Genomic DNA, 8,879 nt, shown 5'->3' with positions numbered 1-8,879 from the left:
TTGTATTGTGAGCTTGTTATGTTATATGTTTACCGATCGTATTTTAGATTTCGATCGTTACCGGTGTATTTTCCGTACCGAACTTTCGTTTCCGAAGTTTCCGAAATACCGATATCGTTTCCGTTTTCGGAGTTACCGTTTTCGATTTCATTTCCGATAAAAAATATGAAAATGGTAATGGTTTTAGTGTTTACCGACCGTTTTCATCCCTATGTGTGTTGATTACCGCCCTCTCAATGCGGTAACCATCAAGAACAAATACCCACTACCCCGCATTGATGTTTTGTTTGATCAGTTGGTGGGAGCCAAAGTGTTCTCCAAGATAGACCTTCGCTCGGGCTACCATCAAATCAAGATCCGTGCCAGTGATATTCCGAAGACGGCTTTCTCTACCAGATATGGGCTCTATGAGTTTTTGGTGATGTCTTTTGGGCTGACCAATGCCCCGGCTTATTTCATGTACCTAATGAACTCAGTATTCATGCCAGAGCTGGACAAATTTGTGGTGGTTTTCATTGATGATATTCTGGTCTATTCCAAGAGTGAAGACGAGCATACTGAGCATCTGCACATCGTGCTTCAACGACTGCGGGATCATCGTCTATATGCTAAGTTGTCTAAATGTGATTTCTGGCTAAGAGAAATTAAATTTTTGGGTCACACCATTTCTCAAGATGGGATATCAGTTGATCCTGAGAAGGTACAAGAAGTGATGGATTGGAAACCTCCTACCACAGTGAGACAGATTCAGACTTTTCTGGGATTGGTAGGGTATTCTCGACGATTCATTCTAGTTTTCTCCAGAATTGCCAAGCCAACGACTGAATTGTTGAAGAAAGGAGTCAAGTATGATTGGAGCCAGAAGTGTGAGGATGCACTACACGACGGTTGATCTTTAGCGACCCTTATTAGGTACCAACTGTTGGTTGCTAAAGGTTAAGGACCAACGGTCAGTCGCTAAATCCTTTTGTAGCAACGGTCGGTTGGTCGCTAAAAGTCTAAAAATTTAACAACTTATGGTTGGTCGCTATAGATGTCGTCGGGGACTAGCGGTGGGTCGCTATAGAGCAAGGATCACTATCAAATCTTATAGCCTGAACGTACCTGTAGATGTTAGTGACTAAAAATTAATTAAAACAAGTAAACATTAATCGCTAAATTGCATGGTGATTTATTTCTTTTTAATATTGCTTGTATATTTATTTCATGGTTTGTTTATGTATGGACATGACTATAATATGCAATTGTGTTCTTTGTGCTTATATGATATTAGATTCGAGTTGAAAGTCGTTTCAAATGTTTGTTATTTATTTGCATTCGTAATAATTTATTCAAATGTCTATTATTTATTTGGTAATTTTTTTATCAATTTTTGATTAATTTAAAAATGCATTTCGAAATAAAAAAAGAAAAGAAAACCCTCCCTAACCCTAAGGCCCACTAGGGCCCATCTACCTAACTCTCCCTCCCACGCCGTCCCTGTCTCCTCCCAACATCGCCGTCGTCGCCCACTCGCCCCCGTCCCTGCAGTCGCCCGTGCTCCGCCCGCTCCACCAGGGCGCCTCGCCCTAGGGGATGGTCTCCGACCACCTCCCTTCACCGCCGCCACGTGCTCAGTGACGCCTAGGTCATCGGCGCTGAAGTTTGGAGGCCCTGTACGTGCTTCACAGAGATCGCCGACCATGGGCTACGCAGAGATCGCCATCCGCCCCTCTGGGAGCGGCAAGGTACCGGCCTCCTGCCCTTACAGCTCCGAGAGCAGAGGTTCATGGAGTTTGCAAGTTTTTTTCCCCATCTGTAGTTGAGCAGAGGTTCCTGGAGACCATGAAGGCCATACAGGGGGCACTGATAATGTCCTCCAGCATTCAGATCATTCTAGGCTACATCCAGCTATGGGGTATTTTCTCCAGGTCGCTTTCCTTCACACTTCGTAGTCCAAGCATTCTAGCTCTATTGCTCTTTCCTTGTCGTGCTGTCTCAGGTCCGACTGACAAAAAAAACTCCAGATTATTCAGTTCTCTCTACGCACCAAATTCATGATCTTGGCAAAACAAGAATATCATTCCGTTTCATTCTGAATGCCGTTCGTTCTGAATCCTGTGGGACCCTCTACTACACCCCCTTCTTTTTCTACCCCTTCTCGCTGCATTCCTGTTCGTTTTGATTTTGCGAGAGGCGAAGCCACTCCTACTGTGGTCGCTGCCCCCTGTGCCCCCACCCAGAACCCAGTACGCTGCCCGCCATGGCGCTTCACGGCGACTGGGCAGAGTGACACGTATGGAGCGGTCTGGGATGTTTCTGCCGTTAGCTGTGGTGTTCCGGAGGCTTGCCGGGCTGCCTATCTATTCTAATGCTTTAGCATAAGGATCCACATGTTCTACGTGTGTTTCACATGCTTAGGAACTCTCAGTCTCTCACTTATGTCACTTGGAAACTAACGTCATTTTGACTACCAAGTTAGCTGACTTTTCCTTCTTAAGAGACTGCCTAAGGGCGTGTTTGATAAAATTGTTAACTGGATATAAATTAACTTTAGCGCATCTAAACAGAAGGGCTAATAGGTGAGTTTTTTTAGTCAAGTTTTTAACTAGCTATTAGCCAACTAGCTAGACAACCTTAGCTAATTTTTAGCCCAACTAGTAACTAGCCGTAAGGAATTCCATTGAATTGTATTTTTATTGATCAATTAGAATTGAGCTCATCCAAACATGTCCTAACTTGCTCATATGACCTTAGCTTTTTACGAGGCTAAATTGCACTTTTCATTATTCAATGAGCATGCTTGGCCTTGAATTGATATTGCTGGTTTAAGGCCCAGTTTGTTTGAGCGTTTGCTCACTTTTCACAAATCTTAAAGCTGTGAAATCAATGAAATTGCTGTGCAGACTTATGTTTTGAGATTGTATGCTGTTTGTGCCTGATGTTTATTGCAGAAAATACAGAGGCAGGGTGGCCTATCTCGAAGATTTTCAAATGTGTCCTATTACGGTCTCACAACCCCGCCATATAAACTGGTATGTAAGCCTGTTGACTCCAGTCACAAAGATTTGCGTGCTGCCATTAAAGGAATGCCCTTATTTAAACTTTGTGTACCTTTGTTTTGTGGTACGGCGTTCAGGATGCTCTGGAACCTTATATGAGCAAGAGGACAGTTGAACTTCACTGGGGTAAGCACCATCAAGATTACATGGATGGCTTGAATAATCAGCTGGCTACCAGCCCTCTGTATGGATACACTCTGGAGGATCTGATAAAAGAAGCTTATAACAATGACAATCCATTACCAGAATATAACAACACAGCACAGGTAACTCGTTTATGATACCCCATTCATTATATTTTGCTTGCACTGACCATCTTCTTCCTGTCATTTGTTTTCTTTCAAAAAGAAAAATAATGCAATTTGTGCTTTCGCCAATAATAGGATGGTTGGGTTTGGCTTGTCTGTGAGTTTCTTTCTATTTTTTCTGAAGTACAGGCACCACTGATTCAAGCTACTGATTTCCTGAATTGCTCTTTCTATAGCAAGTTTATAAGTTCAGTTTATATTCCATTGAATATTTGTTGCAGTGAAGAGAAATGAGAGAAAGCTTTTGGTTGTTCATACACGAAATGCTATCTCCCCACTTGCTTTTGGTGACATTGTATGTTTACTAGACTCCCTTTTTCCTTTTTTTGTGTTTTCTAAAATGTTTTCTAAAATTTTATTTCGTGCCAAATATTGACTCTTCTTTTATCTCCAGCACGCTTACTACTTAGACTACAAGGTGTGTGTTCCAGTTCTCTTTTTTGGTCCTTAACACTTAATTTTGAATTTTGACAAGTTAGTTATAGCTTAGCAGAAAACTTCTATGGTTCTTTGTTTGTCAACTTTTCAGGATGATAAGCTAACATATGTCACAAACTTCATGGACCATCTTGTCTCTTGGCATACTGTCACTCTACGCATGATGCGTGCAGAGTCTTTTGTGAACCTTGGTGAGCCAAATATCCTAGAGGCTTGAGCTACAGATACACCCTAGTTATCATAATGAGGTAATAATTCAGTACTTTGATGCATTGCACCTAGCACATATATATCTTAATCACGTACTTCAATGCAGGAAACAGGGACACTATTTAGTTTCTTTGTGCTTTTTTCCCAGCTATTGAGTAACCTTTAATAGTAGAAATTAATGGAAATTCAATTCATATTCATAGGTTTGTAGTGCTCTCTCATGGTACAACAAAACTTTTTCTTGGAAAATTAGTACATGGGAAAACATAATACTAGTATTGAGATTGATGTTCATGCACCATGAGATTTCAGGTTACATGGAGGTTTTATGTAAAGGTTTTCTTTTTTCTATTTTAGCTAAGGCCAGGGAGTCGTGCGTGCCCAAGGCTTAACCTGCCACTGAACTGAGATGACAATTAGAGGCTGTCGCTGTCACATTAGTAGCACTTGGTTGATCTTTATTGGCAAGGAATGCTGCTATAAAGCATCCAGTCCCTCACAAACTAAATAAAACAAAAAAAGCATCCTACCTTTAGCTAGTTCTTGCATCCACTATACTTAGGGCTTGTTTGGATGCCCATGTATTAACTACCTTTAGCTAGTTGATGCGATGTTCTTGCATCCACTACACTCAAGCCCACAGAGGATGGCTAATGGTCCAGTTATCTTCCCTTTTGTCACCTCATCTAAAAGCAAACATTTATATCTTCTATCATGTTATTCAGTGTGCAATTTTTACGAGTTTGATCCCTTGTTTTCCATCCACTGAATAGGCATTCTTCGGATACATCGGATCAAATCCTGCTGGAGGAGCCAGAGAGTTGGAAAATCTCATGTCTCACAAGAAATGCTTATCACCCCAATGTCATATACGCCAAGATAAGCTGCTGGGATTTCACCATTGCCCTTGGATATTGCTACAAGGAAATCACTAGTCAGCATCCAGTTTGAAGACATGCAACAAAACAACTCTAGAAGCTATGGAGCTGGTAGATTCTGGAGTTGGCAGTAAGGCAGTGATCCAACTTGGGCTTTGAAGCCATGGTGCTTTCTCTAGACGGCTATTATGTCTGTAGTGTTGTTAGAATAATCCTGGTTCTGTGTTTTCATAACTTCATCATGCTAGTGTTCTGTTGTAGCGGAACACAGAATGGAACGGAACGATATTCTTGTTTTACTGGTTGAGCACTACACGACGATTGTTTTTCTAGGGTGTTCTGGACAAAGAAAGCTTGTACCTTAAAACAGGAGGATACAAGAAGCTGGAGTGGTTGTCTGAAGGCTTTTGAACTGCTTGAAGCATTAGGTTAGCTCTGGAGATTTTGTGAATGATCTAGCTAGCTATCTGTAAATGATCTAGTTGTGAATGATATTATAATTCTGATGCTTTTGTGAATATATAATTGTGTTTGTGTATATTGATTAACTGTGTATGTCTTTATGATTTGTGTATAAAAATCTGTGATTTGTGGTGCTTAATTAAATGTATATTATTATTAATAACAACTATAAAAAGGGCGACTTTCTGTTGGTTGCTAAATGTATAGTATGACGACTTACGGTTGGTTGCTAAATCTATAGTACAACAACTCACGGTTGGTCGCTAAATATACAATATTAGCAACGGACGGTCGGTCGCTAAAAAGATGTCGGTCGCTAAAGCCTTTAGCGACGGCACTTACAGCGACCATCTTTATGGGTCGCTAAAAGTTTTTAGCGACCAACCGTAGGTCGCTGAAGGTCGTTTTAGCAACCAACCGTAGGTCGACCGTTTCCTCCGGTTACCGAATTTAACCGGAATTTACCGAATATATAATTCGGAATTTTCCGAAATTTAAAATTAAAAACAAGATAAGCGGGCCAAAGCCCACATTTTCACTCTGGCCCAAGCCGTCGGTCTCGTGCTGGTCTGAACTTTGGTAATTGACTGCGATAGGGTATGTATTTATATAGAAGAATTTGTGCACCGTGCAGTTTACTAAGCGAGGTGGGACTAAGCTGACGCAACGCTCCCTACTGCCGCTCTGCTACATTGCGCTAATGGGCTGCAAGGTGCGCTAATGGGCTGCAAGGTGGACGTTGCGTGCGTGGTACGTTTAGACGGCCGGAGCAACGTGCGTGCATTTATATATATATATATAATTTATATATAATATTTATATATAATATATATATATATATATATATATATAATATTTATATATGTATATATAGTATATGTGTATATATATGTATGTGTGTCTCTATATATATTGTATTTGTTTTTAAAGTCGAGCTGTTTGAGTTGACGTTTTTAACATAATTAGAGCACCAAAAAGGTTGAACTTTTGATCTTTGTAAATTGTGAACTTTTGGTCTTTGTTGTATTGTGAGCTTGTTATGTTATATGTTTACCGATCGTATTTTAGATTTCGATCGTTACCGGTGTATTTTCCGTACCGAACTTTCGTTTCCGAAGTTTCCGAAATACCGATATCGTTTCCGTTTTCGGAGTTACCGTTTTCGATTTCATTTCCGATAAAAAATATGAAAATGGTAATGGTTTTAGTGTTTACCGACCGTTTTCATCCCTATGTGTGTTGATTACCGCCCTCTCAATGCGGTAACCATCAAGAACAAATACCCACTACCCCGCATTGATGTTTTGTTTGATCAGTTGGTGGGAGCCAAAGTGTTCTCCAAGATAGACCTTCGCTCGGGCTACCATCAAATCAAGATCCGTGCCAGTGATATTCCGAAGACGGCTTTCTCTACCAGATATGGGCTCTATGAGTTTTTGGTGATGTCTTTTGGGCTGACCAATGCCCCGGCTTATTTCATGTACCTAATGAACTCAGTATTCATGCCAGAGCTGGACAAATTTGTGGTGGTTTTCATTGATGATATTCTGGTCTATTCCAAGAGTGAAGACAAGCATACTGAGCATCTGCACATCGTGCTTCAACGACTGCGGGATCATCGTCTATATGCTAAGTTGTCTAAATGTGATTTCTGGCTAAGAGAAATTAAATTTTTGGGTCACACCATTTCTCAAGATGGGATATCAGTTGATCCTGAGAAGGTACAAGAAGTGATGGATTGGAAACCTCCTACCACAGTGAGACAGATTTAGACTTTTCTGGGATTGGTAGGGTATTCTCGACGATTCATTCTAGTTTTCTCCAGAATTGCCAAGCCAACGACTGAATTGTTGAAGAAAGGAGTCAAGTATGATTGGAGCCAGAAGTGTGAGGATGCCTTTCATACACTAAGGCAGCATTTGACAACAGCACCAGTGCTAGCTCAACCGGACAACAACAAGCCCTTTGAAGTTTATTGCGATGCTTCCGGTACTGGATTGGGATGTGTCTTAATGCAAGACAACAGAGTCATTGCTTATGCATCCCGAGCACTCAGACCCCATGAGCAGAACTACCCCACACATGATCTGGAGTTAGCAGCTGTGGTTCATGCTCTCAAGATATGGAGACATTACTTGATGGGAGCTCACTGTAACATTTACACTAATCATAAGAGTCTCAAATACATTTTCACTCAGGCGGATCTTAATATGAGGCAGAGAAGATGGTTAGAGTTAATCAAGGACTATGATTTGGAGGTGCATTACCATCCTGGCAAAGCCAATGTTGTGGCAGATGCCTTAAGCAGGAAAGCCCAGTGCAATTGTATGAACATGGATGCAAGAGTCACCACCGTGTGTGATGAGTTGTGCAAACTGAACCTAGAAGTTGTTTCCTCAGGTGCTTTAAATTATATTTCAGTGGAGCCCACATTACAAGAGCAAATCGTCATGGCACAGATTGGAGACAAGGGTGTTCAAGTAATTAAGGAAATGATCAAGCAGAAGGCAGAAAAATACAAATGCTTCCGTCAGGACAGCAAAGGAATCCTATGGTTTGGAGACCGATTGGTTGTTCCCAAGAACCCTGAGCTCAGAAAGAAGATATTGGATGAAGCTCACCTTTCAAAATTCTCCATGGACCCGGGCAGCAATAAGATGTATCATGACCTCAGATCCTTATACTGGTGGACCAGAATGAAGAGGGAAATTGCCAAGTACATATCCGAATGTGACACCTGCCAGAGAGTCAAGGCTAGTCATTTGAAGGTAGCAGGCACTTTGCAACCCCTTCCCATCCCATCTTGGAAATGGGAGGATATTTGCATGGATTTTATCATGGGATTGCCCAATACCTCATGGCACCATGATTCTATTTGGGTCATTGTGGATAGGTTGACCAAGACTGCTCATTTCTTGCCAGTGCATACCACCCACAAGACAGAGAAATATGCAGCAATCTATGTTGATCAAATAGTGCGTTTGCATGGCATTCCGAAGACCATTGTATCTGACAGAGGAGCACTTTTTGTGGCACGCTTTTGGGAGCAGCTCCAAGAATCACTTGGGACCCATGCAATAAGAAGCTCAGCATACCATCCGCAGACAGATGGTCAAACAGAAAGGGTAAATCAGATTTTGGAAGACATGTTGAGGGCATGTGTGCTACACTATGGAAAGGATTGGGACAAGTGTCTTTCTTTGGCAGAGTTCTCTTATAATAATAGCTACCAGTCCAGTTTGAAAATGGCACCTTTTGAGGCCTTATATGCGAGAAGGTGTAGGACACCGCTCAATTGGTCTCAAGCGGGAGAGAGGGAAATATTTGGACCAGACTTGGTGCTTGAAGCAGAGGAAAAGGTCAGAGTTATTACGAAGAACCTAGAAGCTGCTCAGGCCAGACAAAAGAGTTATCATGATAAGAGGAGGAAGCCTCTACAGTTTGAGGTGGGAGATCATGTTTATCTTAAGGTGTCACCCACCAAAGGTGTTCAGAGGTTTGGAATCAAGGGCTAGTTAGCTCCTCGCTACATTGGACCCTAT

At 41.6% G+C, this 8,879-nt stretch overlaps 1 pseudogene across 2 annotated transcripts; it reads left to right on the top strand.

Moving 5' to 3' along the window:
• Positions 1 to 1,474: 1,474 nt before the first annotated feature.
• On the top strand, positions 1,475 to 5,474 carry LOC100193589 (Superoxide dismutase pseudogene; annotated as a pseudogene). 2 transcript variants are annotated; one of them, NR_159673.1, is made up of 7 exons: positions 1,475 to 1,727; positions 2,934 to 3,014; positions 3,119 to 3,307; positions 3,571 to 3,644; positions 3,744 to 3,767; positions 3,879 to 4,035; positions 4,771 to 5,474. The product of NR_159673.1 is annotated as a Superoxide dismutase pseudogene, transcript variant 2 (transcript). The 2 variants fall into 2 exon arrangements; NR_159672.1 differs by lacking the exons at positions 3,571 to 3,644; positions 3,744 to 3,767 and having other exon boundaries at positions 1,532 to 1,727; positions 4,771 to 5,430.
• Positions 5,475 to 8,879: the final 3,405 nt, after the last annotated feature.

The sequence above is a fragment of the Zea mays genome, chromosome 10 (assembly GCF_902167145.1).
Source record: "Zea mays cultivar B73 chromosome 10, Zm-B73-REFERENCE-NAM-5.0, whole genome shotgun sequence".
Lineage (NCBI taxonomy): Eukaryota > Viridiplantae > Streptophyta > Magnoliopsida > Poales > Poaceae > Zea > Zea mays.
The sequence above is the reverse complement of the archived record's forward strand: the minus strand, read 5'-3'. Positions and strand labels throughout refer to the sequence as shown.